This window comes from Mastomys coucha, unplaced genomic scaffold (assembly GCF_008632895.1).
Source record: "Mastomys coucha isolate ucsf_1 unplaced genomic scaffold, UCSF_Mcou_1 pScaffold21, whole genome shotgun sequence".
NCBI classification, from domain to species: Eukaryota; Metazoa; Chordata; class Mammalia; order Rodentia; family Muridae; genus Mastomys; species Mastomys coucha.
Window position 1 is genome coordinate 27358851 of NW_022196904.1, and position 10000 is coordinate 27368850.

Genomic DNA, 10000 nt, shown 5'->3' on the forward strand with positions numbered 1-10000 from the left:
TTCTCCCTCTCCCTTCTCACTTTCCTTTTCTCTTCCTCTCTCCCTCCCACCTTTCTATGCTCTCTTTCCCTCTCTCTTTCCTTCTTTCTCTTTCTCTCTCCCCTTCTCTTTCTTCCTGCATCACAGAAAAGCTACATGGGAGTCCCACTTTTCACATCAGTTATATATCCCAGAACCTCTTAAAGCCACATGCAATGGGTGGGGGTGAGGGTGAGTGGTGGCTTGGTTCTCCCCAGAGCCTGGGGACCTTCTCCCTCCCCTTCTTATAGAGGATGTTAATAGCTCTATCCCCATACCACAGACACAGCCATCACTAGTCTGATTTGGTTATGCTATTGCCATGGCTGCTGACCAGGTATTCTGTAGGCACAGGGAATCTGGCTTTACTTATGGTTCTGAGGGTGATGGTTAGTATGGTTGCCTCATGCCAAGAAGAATGGCTAGACTCCAACAGTGGTGATGCTATTCCTTAGACAGCACAGAATTCTGTCCTTCCAGACCTTATGGTGAGTAAGAGCAGCATGACCTTACTTCAGTAAGATGCATTGGCTTCTGTGTTATAAAAATGACCCAAGGAGATACAGGTCAGAATTTTGGCAGTGGAAACTCGGTGGAATAGAAAGATGGTGATGTTTGCTGTGCTGGCTGGTGTTATGTCAACATGACGCAAGCTGGCGTCATCTGAAAGGAGGGAACCTCAGTTGAGAAAATGCCTCTGTGAGATGAGTTGTAAGGCATTTTCTTAATTTATGATTGATTGGGAGAGGGCCCAGGCCACTGTGGGTTGTGCCACCCCTAGGCTGGTGGTCCTAGGGTCTATAAGAAAGCAGGCTGAGCAAGCCGTGTGAGACAAGCCAGTAAGCAGCACCCCTCCACGGCCTCTGCATCAGCTCCTGCCTCCAGGTTCCTGCCCTGTTTGAGTTCCTGTCCTGACTTTCCTCAGCGATGGACTGTAATCTGGAAGCATAAGCCAAATAAACCCTTTCCTCCCCAACTTGCTTTGGCCATAGTGTTTCATCACAGAACAGGAACCCTAACTAGGACATTTGATTTCTTGCTTCTGCTCATTTTTCTTTTTCTTTTTTCTTTTTTTTTCAGCTTCTCTCAGACCCAAAGTGTCAACACTCACTAGGTAAACTCTGTTGAAGAAAAATATTGCCATCATTGTAGTCATTTTTCTAACTTTCTTCTGTGCAGTAGGCAGCCTTTATATAATATATGACATATATAATAAAGTTGGTTGTTTTTAATTGAAACCTATTCTGCATTCTTTCAAGGTCTCATTCCTGGGACAGTCTTTTCCTGTGTTTTGTGTTTGGTATTCTCTGTGCATGTGTGTACGGGCATGGTGTGTGCAGTGGGTGTATGGAGTGTATGGAGAGGCCAGACGAGGGTGCAGGAGCCTCTAGGACTGGAGTTACAAATGGTTGTCATTTGCCACATGGGTGATGGGAACTGAACATGGGTTCTTTGCAAGAACAGCCAGTGTTCTTAATTCCTAAGCCAGTTCCCCAGCCCCAGCCTGGCAGGTTTTGAAATGTCAAAGTATTTAGTATATATAGCACCTATATTATTCATTTCCTATTGTGGAGATAAAACACCCATGAGCAAGGTAGCTTATAGAACTAAGAGGATGTTTCTGAACCTCTGTGGCTCCCATAAGCAGGGCCAAGGGAGGTGCCATCTCAGGCCATTAACTCCAGGGCATCTGTAAATAACGTAGGCTTCGGGCTTCTGTGTCACACTTTTGTCTCTGTCTTCACAGTCTGCTCCCCCCATTTGTTGCCCTGCATATGCTGTAGCCAGCTCTTGCAGCCTATTAGGCCTCTCTCTAGGTCACTGCACCTTCATCCAGGAGGGGAGAATACTTCCTTAGCACAGACAACTGACCAGCCATGCTCAAGACGACACATTTCTCCTGGAACTTGAAAGTTACTTTGGTTTCACTTTTTTCCGATTTTTCACAATCCTTTCAACATTCCCCCAAAACACACACACACACACACATACACACACACACACACACACACGCTTGGATTCTAATTAAAACTGTAGAGCAAATGAACAAGTTGGACAGAGACTGGCGTGTGTGTGTGTGTGTGTGTGTGTGTGTGTGTGTGTGTGTGTGTGTGTGCTGGTTTCTAGGCAAGAGCAGTAAGTCCTGATAAGCCATCCCCTCAGCCCCATTGTTTGTACTTTTAATGGCAGCTATTCTGACTGGGGTGAAAAGGACTCTGGTTCGATTTCTCTGATAATCATAGATTATAGGTCGTTGTAAGCTGCCATGTAGGTGCTGGGAACTGAACCCAGGTCCTTTGTAAGAGCAGCCAGTACTCTTAAGCCATCTCGTCAACCTCCAGATAAAATAAGATTTTTAGCAGACTATGTATACTTAATTTTGATTTTAAAAGATCTGCTTTTTATGAAACTGGAGTGGACATGAACTTTTGAGGCCCAGATAACATTTGTGTATATGAGGCAACTTTGCAAGTGGTAATTGTAAAAGTGAAATTACAGTCGGGATTAAAAAAACAAGCCAAAAACTATTCAGTACTTGACAAATCAAGAAAATATAAATATGGATATAGAAATTTTGAGCATATAATTCATCTTTGTTATTTCAAAATTAATCTTGATTTACTTGACAAATGTACATGACTTAAGAGGAATGCACAAGCAGTTTTATTATCTTGAAATGGCCGTAGAGGAGACTGGAAAAACTTCCATCACAATGACCCCTGTAGGTGTGTGCTGATAGAGTCGATTATTGGTGATTTTTGCCAGGAAAAATAAATGAAGGAGGAAATAAAGGCTTTGATCAGAAGAGTGGAAAGCAGGCTTGGTCAGGTTCCGCTTTCTTAGGTTTCATGGCAGTGGAAGTTAGCAGCAGGAGAAGACCATGTCTGGGACAGTGGTGCCCACCTGAAATCCAGCCAGTCAGAAGCTTGAGGCAGGAGCATCATGTTTTCAAGTTCAGCCTGGGTTATGCAGCGATTTTTGGGCAAGTCTGACTCACATAGTGAGACTTTATCTCGTTTCTGCTAACAAGGAACAAAACCAGCAAACGTATTAGCTTGTTCTCTTGTTTCTGGGATGGAATATCTGACTAGGAGCGGCCTAAGGGAAGAAGGGTTTCTTTGGGCTCACAGTTTCATGGTGGGGAAGGCATGGCTGGGACTCCGTCACAGTGACACTAGTTGGAAAAGGGACAGGTGCATCATGATGCATCAGGAAGCAGAGACCCCAGGCCAAACAAGCATGTTTGAGGTAACTCATTAGCCCCTCTCTAAGCTAGCTAGGGCCAGCTAGATCATAGTCCTAAAGTTCTACTGTATCTATTATATCCCACCAATTGGGGGATCGAGTATTCAAATAAGAGCAAGAAACAGAAACTAGGATAGCTTCAGAGGCTCCTGGCTTAGAAATCAGCAGTCACCTGGAAGAGAAGGTATAAGACTGGTCTAGAAGCAGATGGAGTTGGAGTTAGGAGCACAGTGGGAGACCCCTGGCTGACCTTGCAGTGACCCCCTTTCCTAGTTCCCAGGCTGAGTTGAGTTTGGATTGTTTGAATTTATTTCCAGGAGAGAGCTAAAGTTAGCTACTGTTTTCTTTTCTAGTTGCTCTTAACAAAATACCCGACAAAAGCAAGTTAAAAAAAAAGAAAGGTTTGTTTTAGCTTGTAGCTGTAGTTCATTGCAGCAGGCAGGCATGGGGGAAGGACATGAGAGAGCTGATCATTTTGTTTCCACAGTCAGGAAGCCACCAGAGAGGTGAACGCTCACACTTAGCTTGCTTTCTCTGTTGTATTGAGCCCAGTACCCAGTCCTACTGATCCCTGCCACTTACGTTCAGGTAGGGGCTTCCCACCTCACTTAACCCAGTCTGGAAAATTTCTCCCAACGGTCAACAGAGATTTGATTCCTAGGTGTTTCTAGATCAAGGTAGAAATCAGTATTAACCATCACTGTGGTCTTATTTCAAAACAGATGAGCCAATAGGACATTTTATCCAAGAAATTCTGCGCCTCTCTCTTTGAGTGATTAATCACACAGGGGAGTAGATCAAACTGTCCTTGTTAGCAGGTTGGAAAGCCCCCATTCCACACCTTGCACCACCTTCTTCCAACACCCCCTTCACCTACCCCAATGCTTGCCAGCAGATTCTCCTTGATGGTCCCTGTTCTTGGAGGAATCTTCACTCAGAAGCCAGGCAGTGGAGGGTTTACTCTGGCAATCTGAATATGACTATACAGAACTGGAACCAGGAATACCATATTTGTCTGAATGTTTGAAAACCAAGAGCTATAGAGGGGGGAAGGAGTAGGAAGGGAAGGAGGGAGGGAGATCAAGTTGGTATATAGAGGTAGAAAGGTGTGTGTGTGTGTAATGAAAAGAACAATATAAAAATCAGAATAAAATATAAATTCTTTTTTTTTTTTTTTGAGACAGGGTTTCTCTGTATAGCCCTGGCTGTCCTGGAACTCACTCTGTAGACCAGGCTGGCTTCGAACTCAGAAATCCGCCTCTGCCTCCCAAGCGCTGGGATTAAAGGCATTCGTTTGCCACCACTGCCCGGCATAAATTCTTAAAGTACATCCCACGATGGGGCTGGAGAGGTGGCTCAGGAGCTAGGGCCACTGGCTGCTCTTGCAGAGGACCCGGATTTTGTTCCCAGCACCTTTATGGCAGCTTACAGCCAACTATAACCCCATTTCCAGGGGACCTGATGTTCTCTTCTGGCCTTTGTGGGGACCAGACACACGTGCAGTACACAGACATACACACAGGCAAAACACTCATACACTTCAAATTAAATTAAAAATCTAAAAGGAAATGTTTTTAAAGTATATCAAGTGACATTCAGGAAGACCTTACATTCAGAGACTGAGTAGCTTAGGGAGCAGGCTCGCTTATAGGAGGCATCACGGCAATTAAAACTGTAATCCCGAAAAAAAAAAAAAATCAAAGGTCCGGGGAGAGGAGAGATGATAAGAAATGAGATAAGAGAAACCTAGCGTCTGTCCCCAAGAGGGGCAATCTCTGTTACTGGGAGTTCAAGGCGTAGAAAACAGCATGCAGAGATGAAAACAAGGGCCAGGGAGCTGTGGAGGATCCTCCCCCAGAGGACAACAGCTTAGGGAGTTCTTAGAACAGTAATGAAAAAAGACAAATGCTTTTCAACCAGGGTTCATCACTGCGTAATCCCGAGGCGTTGGAACTGGGTGCGGCAACCAGAAATCGGAACAGTACAGATTCTCGGGGAGGGTGTGTGAATATCATTACCATCAAAAGTGAAAGAGGAAAGCGCTGCCACACACGGAAAAGCATCAGGCTGGTATCTGAGACTTACACACCAACACTCAGATTCTAACATAATGCTTGCCCTTCACATGTGGGGGAGGAAAAGGGATTTGACTTGAAATCTCACGGTTTAATCATCTCTTAAAAGTGAAGGTGGATGTGAGGCTGGGGATTTTCAGACTCTAGCTGCTTAGCACTCTGGGAAAAAAAATCAACTAAAATGTACAGACAGAGTGTCCACATTTAATCTCACAATTAGAGTTTGGATGCAGACTCCAGAAAAAGAACAGTTTTAACATTTCCCAGAGTGCTCTTCGGCCCCTTGAGCTGTGATCCTGCCATCTAGGTTGTTTTTCCTTCCCAGCCTTCCATGCAAATGGAATCCCACAATGCACAGTCACGTGTGTTGTTTTTTCTTGGCTCTTGAGCTGCATCCTGACTTTTAGTGTATGGATAGTTCATTTATTTTATACTGCTGTATAGTAGTCTTAGCATGTTGCATCAAGTGTTTCTCTGCTCACTAGAGGAGAGACATTTGGGTTCTTTTCCAGCTTCAGGGTATTGTGAATGAAGTTGTTCTTGCCACTTGTATACTAATCTTTCTGTGAATGAGTGCCTCATTTGCATCAATATCTGACATGGCTGTATTATATAGTAAGTATATGCTCATGAGAAATGTTACATTGTTTCCCAAAGTGTCTACCATTTTGGAAGAATCACCATCACTTTATGAGTCCCCAAATTGCTTCTAATTATTAGTATAGCTTGGTGGTTTTTAAGGATTTATTTTATTTTCAGAATTGTTTTAATTGGAAAAAAATTAAAAAGGAAACACAAAGATTTTTTTTTTTGTTAAGTCCAAGGTCAGTCTGAACTACACAGCAAGTTTAAGGCTGACTACATAGTGAGCTCCTGTCTCTAAAATTAAATTAAATTAAATTAAATGGAGTGAATAGGGCTACCTAGATTTAAAAAAAATAGGTGCAAAATGAGGCAAAGGACATGAGCAAGTTGTTAAATCACAATTACTCTCGTTGATTGGCTTCAGTTAATTAAAATGTTTAATGAAATTTTGTAGACTATATTGGCATTTTAAAAATAAGACTTATTTTTTAGCTCTTAATTGTGTATGTGTGTGTGCTTGTGAGTGCAGGTGCTCCTGGGGACCAGAGAAGGGCATCAGTCCTCCTGGAACTGGACTGAGTGGCAGTTGGGAGCCACCACATGGATGCTAGAGGCTGAACCTGGGTCCTCTGCAAGAGCAGGCAGTGCCCATCACTGCTGAGCCACCTCTCCAGCCTCAGGTTTATTAACCTTAAAAACACTTATATTCTGTACTTGTTTTTATATATTTGTATTAATTATTTTTTTCCATATCAGTTGACTGTTAGGTCAAGGTAACATAGAGAAAAGTAATAATAAATCAAGAGTTCAACAGGAAGGAAAGGGTGTAAGGAAATGACAATGTTAATGCATATAGTTAAGTATGTAATAAATATAGTTGGAACTTAAAACATTTGTATATATTGTCTACTTACACATATATAACATTGCATATGTAGAAAACGTACTCATATATTTTGAAAAATACAGACACAATTCAATACTACTATATTCTTAATCTTTTATTTTTAGCATTAAATTAGTGAAAGTCCAGAAAATAATTTTTGTGAGAAAAAAACCCAGCACATAGTCATACAACAGGCTGAATATGAACATATATACTTTAATTTTGTTTCATTACAATTATAAGCTAATATTTGTATTTATTTAACAAGAATATGAGGGCAAGTTTCTTCCTCAAAGATGAAATAGATATGGTAAAACAAATGAAATTTGAAATTTGGAAGTATTGGTGCCTAAAGAATTGGAAACTAAATTAAAAAATACACATATTAATTTGCTGTTTTTGAGAAGAAAATATGTGTTACATAAAACAACCCAGAAGCTCAGAACTCCTTTTTTTAAAAGATTTATTTATTTTACTTCATGAATATGAATATTTTGCCTATAAGTTTGAATGTACCTGTGGAGGTGAGAAGGGTTGGATTGCCCCCTACCGGAGGGACAGATGGTTTCCAGCCAGTCTGTGGGTGCTGGGAACTGAATCTGCGTCCTTTTATAAGAGCAGCAGGTGTTCTTACCCACTGAGCCATCTCTCCAGCCTGGAACTTTTGAATGTGTTGATAAGGTGAGGTCTGTTTGCAGATACAAACACTTTACCTGCAACAAAGAAGCTTCTATGAGAAACATTTTAAAATACTTATACAGTTTCAGAACATATAGTTACTTCGAAAAAAAAATGTTTCTTTATTTGTCTTATGAAATGACCTGATACTTCAGCTGGAAAAAGAGAGCTCAACAGAGAGAAACTTAATTTTGAACATAGTGGTAAAATACTAACTAAAATAATAAAATGACGAGGGCAGAACAAGAGCTGCGGCCTCTGACAAAGTTTTTCTGACATTCCATAACTCCAGGGTTGTCTAATATTAGAGCATGTGCTCATATACGTAAGCACCTTAGTAAATCAGGAAGAAACTGATGCCCATTTCCTAGTGACATGGTTTGTACTGAAACTCAATAACCAATCCCAGAAGCAAAACCCAAAAGCCACTTGGCTGTTAATACAATAGAAATTGGACCTTTTAAAAACATTTATTAACAAAGAAGTTCTAACTCCCAAACCTGCAGAGGAATCATTCTTGAATAAAATATTGGAATAATTTTTATTTAAATAAGAAAGGATTCCTATAGTTTCTACTGTTTTTAATGGAGGTTTTGAAAACAGTACTGGAGTCACTGAACAGTTTAACATGATGTTGAATGATCTAATGGAATCTCCATTCTGTCTAGCCTCTTTATCTTTTCATTCTCTAGTCATCACTACTCTGAGGTTGCGCATGCAGTGTCTGTGTCTCTGTCTCTGGTTTATTCATTTAACACAGAGCCCTCCAGAACCACCCATTCTGCTATAAACAATATGAGTTCATTCTTCTCTGTGGCTTAAAACTACCCGTGGCATGTGTAGACCACAACCTCTTGTCTGCTCCCTGACCAATGGACATGCAGGGAGCCCCCACACCTCCGCCATTAAGACTAAGCTCAACAAAACACTGGCTTGCAACTATCTGTGGCAGGTATTTTATTTTTTCGGACATATGTACAGAAGTTCTCACACCTTTGAAATCATGGCCCACTGAATAAAATAAGAATTTTAAAACATTAAAAGGGCTCCTTTGCAAGTAAACAATGTGGCTGTTGTTATTAATGTGACAGAAATGTCTGGGTGGTAAACACAAGAGAACCTGCTAAGATTGATGCTGAGGTCAGCAATAAAACATTTAGGTAAATAAGAATTCAATAAAAGCTTCTGTTTGAAGTAGCTGGTCAAGATGCCAAGAGTAAGGAAAGAGACTGTGGGCTGCTCAGTCCTAAATGAAACAACTGTACCCGACTCTCTCTTCCCATGGCTCAGGAGGCAACATAGAAGGAGTGTAGAAAGAGTGAAAGAGCCCGAGATGGGAGATGACTATAAGGAAACAGTATTTACTGAAGCTAACAGGGCCATTATGACAGTGTGCCCAAACCAGACAAAATCCCAGCATGCAAAGGGAAGGTGGGCATGGCATCCCACCCCTAGCTGAGGACACTGACCAACCTGGGAGAGGAAGAATCAGTTTTCTTGAGAGGTGAGCCCCTGGTGGGTTGACCAGGTGCCATCAAAGGTCACATATTCAAGTGTATATGGGCAGCACAAATTGGACTTAGAAAATTAAAAAATAAATAAATAAAAGGATACACTGTTGGATGGGCAGGGAAGGGGTGAGGCTGGGAGGAGTTAAGAGAGGAACAAATGTGATCAAAATAATTTGAAAGAAATTCTCAAAGAACTAATAAAAATAAGAAAAAAGAATGATGCCATGAATTATAAAAATAACATGCACATTTGCAGCCAAAATAAACAAACAAACAAAAAAATCCAGCACAGAACCCACAAGAAATATATAGAGATGGATTTTAAAAGAATAAGGGGATAGTTCAACACATAAACACACACACACACACACACACACACACACACATACACACACACATTAGTAATTAATTTTAAAAGGAAAGAATGCAAATAGAAACACCCTATGCTATTTTTGCTGGCCAGTTTCTATGTCAACTCGACACAAGCTAGAGTCATTTGAGAAGGGGATTCTTAGTTTAGAAAATGCCTCCATAATCTCAGGCTTCAGGCAAGCCCGTGGTGCATTTTCTTAATTCGTGATAGATGTGGGTGGACATAGCTCATGTAGGTGGGGTCCTGGGTGATTAAAACAAAAATTAGTGTGGTGAACAAGTCATGAGGAGTAAGCCAGTAAACAGCACTTCTCCATGGCCTCTACAACAACTCCTGTTTCCACATTCTTTCCCTGTTTGAGTTCCTGCCTTGACTTCCCTCAACAGACTGTGATATGTAAGCCAGAAAAACCTTTTCCTCTCCAAGTTGCTTTTGGTCATGGTGTTTCATCATAGTAGTAGTAACCCTAAAACACTGCTGAAATTTTTAATATATATTATTAATATACATTTATATGTATAAATTTTGGGTCTTTGGAGGTCTCATGAATTATACATTTATTCTGAAATCCATTTGCTATTTCAAAATTGTCAAGAGTATTCTGGAAGAATGGAGAGCTGCAGGTCCT

The 10000-nt window shown here is 41.1% G+C and overlaps 1 non-coding gene across 1 annotated transcript; it reads right to left on the minus strand.

The window, feature by feature from the left end:
• Nucleotides 1–1100: 1100 nt before the first annotated feature.
• Nucleotides 1101–1170, minus strand: LOC116104309. Its single transcript, XR_004123817.1, has one exon. It is a non-coding gene; the product is annotated as a small nucleolar RNA SNORD56 (small nucleolar RNA).
• Nucleotides 1171–10000: the final 8830 nt, after the last annotated feature.